This window comes from Dromiciops gliroides, chromosome 3, assembly GCF_019393635.1.
Source record: "Dromiciops gliroides isolate mDroGli1 chromosome 3, mDroGli1.pri, whole genome shotgun sequence".
NCBI classification, from domain to species: domain Eukaryota; kingdom Metazoa; phylum Chordata; class Mammalia; order Microbiotheria; family Microbiotheriidae; genus Dromiciops; species Dromiciops gliroides.
The window spans coordinates 189,919,775-189,928,336 of NC_057863.1; the positions used below are offsets into that span (position 1 = coordinate 189,919,775).

General features: G+C 40.5%; 1 pseudogene; it reads left to right on the forward strand.

The window, feature by feature from the left end:
- The first annotated feature begins 3,972 nt into the window (after nucleotides 1-3,972).
- On the forward strand, nucleotides 3,973-4,655 carry LOC122747311 (annotated as a pseudogene).
- Nucleotides 4,656-8,562: the final 3,907 nt, after the last annotated feature.

Genomic DNA, 8,562 nt, shown 5'->3' on the forward strand with positions numbered 1-8,562 from the left:
GTTCTTTTATGGTAAATAATTATCTCAGGTGTCATGATAAATACAGTGTTGGATTTGGCCTTGACATCTGTTACCAATTATATTAGATTCTTTAATTTCTCATAATGGCATGAGGATAATTAGGCAGATGATGCAAAAAGTGATGAAACAAAGATAAAAATTATTTTTTAAAATTAATATCGCAGCAATTGTCTTCTCAATTTACCTTCCACAAATGGCGGGGGGACTATAGTAGTATTAAATTTTAGAGAATGTTTAAATTTTTGTTTTATGTTTCATGTATAACAACTAAGATTCTGAATTCCCTTAGACATGTTTTTAAGAACTTTCATTGTTTGATTTGATTATTGACAAAGCTATTTTAAAGTTGTGTTAAGCTCAATTTTGTAGGAAATTTTCCTGTCTGATTACCAGCATCCACACATCAACCCCTGAAAAGACTTCCATTCCATGACTACACCCAGAGGAAATCCCAAGAATTATCTGAGAAAAGACTTTCAAAGACTTTAAATGAACAGTTTTGTTTTGTTGATTTTTATTCCTTTCTGTTGTTATGTACACCATTTGTAATATGTATTCGCTGCAGAGGCCCTTCCTCTGCAGGCCAGTGTCAAAGTGTCGGTTCATTAGGGACTGCCCCTCTGGACAAATTTTCCTTTTCTCCTTCTTCTATATTGCTATTAACATATTGGTTGTTAGCATAGGGTATTATATTCTGTTATTTTTGACTTTTTCATCAAGGAAACACCTCGTGTTTCTTGAAGAAACAAATGGGGGGACTGTAATGATTGGAATGACGCCACCTGCTGGAGACTTACTGTAGCAAAGCTCCGCCATGAGGAGAAGGCGTCTGAGGGCAAGGAAGTGATGTTTGCTTGTGGGAGGAAGAGGGGCTGAGGCTGGCGCTCTCGCTCTCTTTCGTCAGGACTCTGGTTGAGAGTGGAGCTAGGAATGCACTCTCCCTTTGATAGATGAATCTAGGCTTTTCTCCCTCTCCCAAATTCTTATTCTCCTTAATAAATGCTTAAAAGTCTAACTCTTGCTAAAGCTTTTAATTTATTGGTGACCGCTCATTATATATTTTAGACAGACTAGCTAGAATTTTAGCCCTTTCAGTACCCTCGATAGCCTTTGCCCCTCTAATCAAAGGGCTGGGGCTGGAAGTGGGGCAGAGCAAAGTACTTCTCCCAAAGCCTCCATTTAAAGAGAGCAGCCAACTCTTCATTTCCCACCAGCTCCACTTCTTGGACTATACTCTACCATGCCCCTTCCCCCTTTTTAGCTTTCTTTTGAGTATTGTCTTTCTTCATATATGTAAGCTTTCTTCATATGTAAGCTCCTTGAGGCCAGAGAAATCTTTCTTTATCTTTCCTTCTCTCTCTCTGTCTCTTCCTTCCTTCCTTCTTTGCATCTCCAGCACTAAGCATAATTCTTGGTTCTTAGTAAATGTATTGACTGACTGACAGTATCTGACCTGAGCTTTAGTCTTGGATCACCAATTGCTTATTTGATGTTTTAAAATGAATTAAAAAAAAAAGAATGTCCCAGAGATAACAAACTCAAAATAACTCTAAAATCTAAAAGATTGTCTTTTTCCTCAACCTACCCCTCTTCCAAATGTCTCTATTTCTGTTGAAGGCATCGTTATTCTTCCATTCTCCCAGTTTCAAAACTACATTAGCATTATCTGGGACTCCTCACTCTCCCTTACCTCTCTCTTATCAATGACCAAGTTACATCTAATCAGTTGACAGCTCTTGCAATTTCTACCTCCAGACCTCTAGCATCTGACTTCTCTCTACTAATGCAATCACCACTTAATTCAGGCTCTTGCCACCTCTTGACTAGATTATTATAATGACCTCCTAATTAGTTACCTTGCCTCAAGTCTCTCCCCATTCCAATTCATCTTCCACATAGCTGGCTGCCAAAGTGATTTTCCTTAAACAGAGATTTGACCAAGTCATTCTTCCAATCAAACAACTCTAGTGACTGAATATTGCCTCTAAGACAAAATACAAACCCCTCTGTTTAGCTTTTAAAGCCCTTCCCAACTTGGCACCAACTTGTTTCTAGTAGTGCTGTAAATTACTGCATTTCTTCTACATTCTGTGATCTTTTTTCTGATCTTCATTCTTGACACTGACTTCCATCTCTATTCCTTTTCACCGGCCACCTGCTATGACTATAATATATATCCACCTCATAAAATCTCTGTCTTCAGACTCAGCTTAAAGGATACTTGCAAAGATGGTGAATGTAGAGGAAGTAATTCTGCCCAGAATCACTCCCACAGATACTTCAGCAAAGATTGAATGAATGGTGATTGGAAAATCCAAAGAGAAATCACAATGGATGCCTCATCTTTATAATGACTATTCTTTCTTCTTGTTTCTTATAAATTCTGATCTTTCTTCTGATGAGTTGATTATACAAAAACAACTGACACAAGAATAAAATTTTCATGAAATTTTGTGAAGATAAGTTGAATTATATACTCAGATCCTTGAAACTCCCCATATTTAACTCCTGGTAATGCCTCTTCATACAGTACTAAACTCCTGGTCTAAATCTTTGTTTCTAAATCCTGTTTCCTGATCCCACTGATGTTGTCATTTGGATAAAACCCTGGTACTTTTCCAGCTTCATTTTTTGGTTTATACTTTCTTGGATATGGAATTATACTTCACACTTCAACTCCAGTTGACACTGCCTCTCCCCAAATCTGATGCTTTCCTTATTCACAGACGTCTATTGACTCTTTTCTGGGCAGCATAGGACACCTACTTCTACACTCTTAATGAATCTGCTCTTCATCTTCATCACGTGAGACCTGTTTTCTTTCTTTCTTCCTCCCTCCCTTCCTTCCTTCCTTCCTTCCTTCCTTCCTTCCTTCCTTCCTTCCTTCCTTCCTTCCTTCCTTCCTTCCTTCCTTCCTTCCTTCCTTCCTTCCTTTCTTTTGCAGGGCAATGAGAGTTAAGTGACTTGCCCAGGGTCACACAGCTAGTAATTGTCAAATGTCTGAGGCTGGATTTAAACTCAGGTCCTTCTGAATCCAGGGCCGTTTTTTTATCTGCTGAGCCACCTAGCTGCCCAGACCTATAGTTATTTAACCCCCTTCTCCCAGGCTCCTAGCCTTCATGGACCTATCTCCCTAGCCTTAAGTTCATGTGTAGGCTAATATGAGACAAGTTATTGTTGAGAGGCCTTGTTGGAATACTTCCCAGACCATATGAACTAGGGACTTCACCTCCTTTAGGGTTAGGATTTTTCAAAATTGGATTGTGTGAGTCAGAACCTACTCATCCTTGAACCTACTCATCCTTGTGTTACTTGGGAAAGCAAATATCCCTGGTAGGATATCTATTTCTATATATCTTTGGGTCACAGGAGGGAGCCAGAAAATTGCCCTTATTTTGCTAGATTAGGAGCTAGAAAAAACTTTAGAGATCATCTAATCCCTCAGCTGTATGTATAGCTGAGGAAATTGAGGCTTATAAAAGTTGTGACCAGCCCCACATTATACAGGTAGCAAGTGGAAGTACTGGAGTTTGGACCCAAGTTCTTTGCTTCCAAATCTAGTGTTCTTTCCACAATACCGCATTGAGGATTACTGTTGATGATATTAGCCATAGATAAGATCAACTTTTGAAAGAGTCTCTGAGACAACTCCTGTTTCTACTCTATTAAAACTACATCCAGGGGCAGCTAGGTGGCACAGTGGATAGAGCACCGGCCCTGGAGTCAGGAGGACCTGAGTTCAAATCCGGCCTCAGACACTTAACACTTACTAGCTGTGTGACCCTAGGCAAGTCACTTAACCCCAATTGCCTCACTAAAAAAACAAAAAACAAACAAAAAACTATATCCAGAGGTGGGGCTGCGGAGGGGGCAGGTGGGTGCTGGGTGCCGGGAGCGAGAGCATGTAGATGGGGGGCACCTACAGCCACGGGCCCCCCTCCCATAGCAGCGATGGGTTTGCTTGAGGATGTGGAGCCCTGGCGGGGCCTTGGGCAGGTAAGAGGCAGTGTAATGGAAGAGAAGGCACCTGGGGCATTAGCCCCCTGCAGCAGATGGTGGCATCAGGCACAGGGGCCCTTGTTATATCCATTTTCATGACCCCGTTGGATGTGGTAAAGGTCCGACTACACTCCCAGCGCCCTTTACCCACCAGTGGGCTGGCAAAGTCCAAGAGATCCTGGAGTATCCCCTCTACTAAATGGAAGTGTATGCTATACTGCAATGGCATTCTCAGACTCCTCTCTCTGTGTCAGATGGTTCTTGCTGTTCCGTCTGGTCCAAACATCCCACCCACTTCACAAGTACGCTGGACGCCTTTGTGAAGATTACTCAGCACGAGGGTGCCAGGACCCTGTGGAGTGGCCTCCTTGCAACTCTAGTGATGACAGTGCCCGCCCACCATTTACTTTACCACCTATAACCAGCTCAAGGCCTTCTTATGCAGCTGAGCTGTGACTTCTGACCTCTATGCACCCATGGTGGCAGGAGCTATGGCCCGACTGAGCACCATGACTGTGATCAGCTCCCTGGAGCAGATGAGAACAAAGCTTCACACCCAGCATCTGTCCTACCATGAACTCGGGACCTGTGTCAGGGCAGCCATGTCCTAGGGCAGCTGGCGTTCTCACTTATGAAATTTCGATTAAAATCAATATCTGCGGGGCAGCTAGGTGGCGCAGTGGATAGAGCACTGGCCCTGGAGTCAGGAGTACCTGAGTTCAAATGTGGCCTCAGACACTTAACACTTACTAGCTGTGTGACCCTGGGTAAGTCACTTAACCCCAGTTGCCTCACCAAAAAAAAAAAAATCAATATCTGCAATTGTCAAATGGATATCTCCATGATATACTGCTAGCAACTCAAATTCAGCCCCTTTTTTTGGGGGGGGGGCGGGCAATGAGGGTTAAGTGACTTGCCCAGGGTTACACAGTTAGCAAGTGTCACATGTCTGAGGCTGGATTTGAACTCAGGTCCTCCTGAATCCAGGGCCGGTGCTTTATCCACTGTGACACCTAGCTGTCCCTAAATTCAGCACTTCTAAAACTGAAGTCAGTGTTTTCAAACACCTCAAATTTAAAGGACTGATAGATATTAAAACTTTATAAATGGTCTGAAAACTATGATTTTGAGCACTTTTCCCCCCTCTCCCTCTTATTCATGACTCTGTTGTCAGTCATTACAAATTCACCTAAATGTGGCCCTTACTGCATAATTCTCTTTTTTTTTCTGGAATAACCAGGCAGTTTCACAGCTCCACCAAGAGGCTATTAGGACTCCATAGTACTTCTAGCACTAAATACTTCAATCTTTTATCATCTTTGCTACTTTCAGGTCACCATTTTCTTTTACCTTACGATTGTTTCTGCTTATATCTTCAGAATTTCATTCTTGGCCATTTCCTGTCCTTGAAATTCTGTAGAATTTCCTCTGAAATTTATGTATCTGTGACCATCTTTTCAGTAGAATGTAAACTCTTTGAAAACATAGTTTATTTCAGTCTGTGCATGCCATTAAACAAACATATTGCTTTGCACACATTAGGTACTTAATTTTTGTTGAACTTGAATTGGTTGAAATTTATTTTCCACAAATCCCGGGCACACAACTAGAATTTTTGTGGCTTTTATTTTCACTGCTACAGATTCTAAGATAGAATGGTCACTTTTTTTCAAGGTTCTCGTTAATTATATTACTGCAATCAGTTCCCCCTTGTTCATTAGAATAGGAAATGCCTTCATAGCTTCCTAAGCTTTTTGAAGAATGAAATTATAATTAATATTAGCTTATTTGCCTTTGTCAGAGAGAGAACTCTGGCGGATGTCCAGATGCTAGACCCCTTCATTGCTGTGTCAGCCCTGTGATGTTTTCTGAACTCCTTGTCCATTTCCTCATCCAGAAGATCTATGATACATTCACAGAACAATATAGCTTCAGTTTTTAATCTCCATCCAAAGGCTTCCCCTTGTTGATGTCTTTTAAATACATAATGCTACCCTGTTACCACCTTTTTTTTTTTTTTTAGACTGTTTTGTTCCTTTTGAATAGTATATATCCTGAATTTACCAGTGATGAGTTCTATCCCACAAAGTCTCAGGTACAGCTATGAGGTCAAATTTATTAAGAGGTCTTAGATAGGGGGCAGCTAGGTGGCACAGAGGATAGAGCACTGGCCCTGGAGTCAGGAGGACCTGAGTTCAAATCCAGTCTCAGACACTTGACACTTACTAGCTGTGTGACCCTGGGCAAGTCACTTAACACCAATTGCCTCACCAAAAACAAACAAACAAAAAAAGAGGTCTTAGATTTACTTTACTTATTAATCATGCCCTGTGTATTGTATACAGACACAAAGCCATGGACTTTATTACTGGCTTCCTTGTTGAATTTTTTTTTAGGGGAGAGAGGTTGGTCTGGATCTGGGATTTCATAGGTACAGGTAAATCCATGTTGGAAAACTCCCACCAGCAACTCTATAATTTGTAGTCTAACGTATTGCCTGGAGACACTGAGAGGTAAATGATATGCCCATGGTTACAGCTCTAGTATGTGACAGAAGTATGTGACTCAGCTCTGACTGACTCCAAGACCAGCCCTTTATTCACTGTACTTTTTCTTGGATTTTATCTCTTATGAACTATTGAGAACCTCCACTGCTGCTCTGAAAATGCAGGCAGTTTTGGTTTAAAAAATTGTTTCACAAAAGTGGACTTCAGAAGTAATAATGAAGGTACCTCAAATCTACCAAAGCACTCCCCCAAACATTATTTCTAGTCCCATGACATCTTCTTGAGATAGGAATTATTATATCCATTTTACAAATGAGAAAACTGACATTAAGTGACTTGCTCTGTAGGTAGTGACATAATTCTGAATGGGACTGGAATTCTGTTTTCCTGACTCTTAACCTAGTGTTTACTCATTTTTGTCATGACCCCATTTAGAGTTTTCTTGGCAAAGATACTGGAGTGGTTTGCCATTTCCTTTGTCAGCTCATTTTACAGATGAAGAAACTGAGGCAAATAGGATTAGGTGACTTGCCTAGGATCACATAGCAAGTAAATGTTGTGATAATTAAAAATATGAGAGACTATTTTTGGGTAATTTAATCCTTTCATTAATAGGCTGGCAGGTTATTAATAAAAGGATGGTGAATGAGTGTCTCTCTCAGAATGAAGACCCCCTAATGGTGGTGGGATCACAATACCCTTCTAACTATAGCACATAGCAATCAAATCTAATTGGTTAACAGTAATCAAGTCTAATTGGTTAACAGCAATCAAACCTAACTGGTTGACATGATTAGAGGTGTGTTATATTAAAATAAAGTCTAGAAATTTGAACTCAGGAAGATGAGTCTTCTTGATTCCAGGCCTGGCACTCTATCCTTTGTACTACCTAGCTGCCCTTGGTGAGTTATTTAATCTCAACATTCTATTCAACTTTTCTCCTTTTACATCACTACTGTCCTGGTGCAGATCCTTATCACTATGTGCTCAGACTATAACCATAGTGTGCTGGTGGGTCTATCTGCCTCAAGTCTGTCCCAGTTCCAACCCATCATTTATTCAGCCACCAAGATGATTTTCCTAAAGTGCAAGTCAGACCATGTCACATTTGTACTCAATAAACTCTAGTGACTCCCTATTTCCTCCAGCATCAATCAGTCAATCAATCAATCAATATTTATTAAGCATCTACTATATGCCAGGCACTAAGTGCTGGGGATACAAAAAGAGGCAAAAGACAATTCCTTCCCTCAAGGAGCTTACAATCTAGTGGAGGAGACAAAATGAAAACAAACTGCACACATATATGTAGTTTTTCCATTTTGTTCTGATTCTTCTCTCACAACATGACTAATGTGGAAATATGTTTAACATGATTGTACTGTATAACCTATATCAGATTGCTTGCTGTTTTCAGGAGGAGGGAGGGAAGGGAGAGGGAGAAAATTTGGAACTCCAAATCTTACAAAGATGAATGCTGAAAACTATCTTTACATGTAATTGGGAAAAATACTATTTTTAAACAAGCAGCAATTATATAGAACTTTAAGGTTTACAAAGTACTTTACATGCATTGTCTCATTTTATCCTCATAACAACCCTGTTAATTAGGTGTTATGATAGTCCCCATTTTACAGATGAGAAAATTAAGTCTCTGTTAAGAATTCCTGAAATAACCAAAGCAGATAATCCCCCCACCCCGGTAGATTTTTATACTTCCTATTTAAAACAACCTGTTCTAAGAGTTGTAACTCAGAGTCTGGTTGACCAGTCCACAGCAATGTTAAATTACATAGAACCATATCTTCTATGGTTCTCACACTTCCTTTTTTTTTTTCTTTTTTTTTTTAAGTGAGGCAATTGGGGTTAAGTGACTTGCCCAGGGTCACACAGCTAGTAAGTGTTAAGTGTCTGAGGCTGGATTTGAACTCAGGTACTCCTGACTCCAGGGCCAGTGCTCTAACCACTGCGCCACCTAGCTGTCCCGGTTCTCACACTTCCAACAAGATTTATTGCAACTTTTTTTTCCTTAACT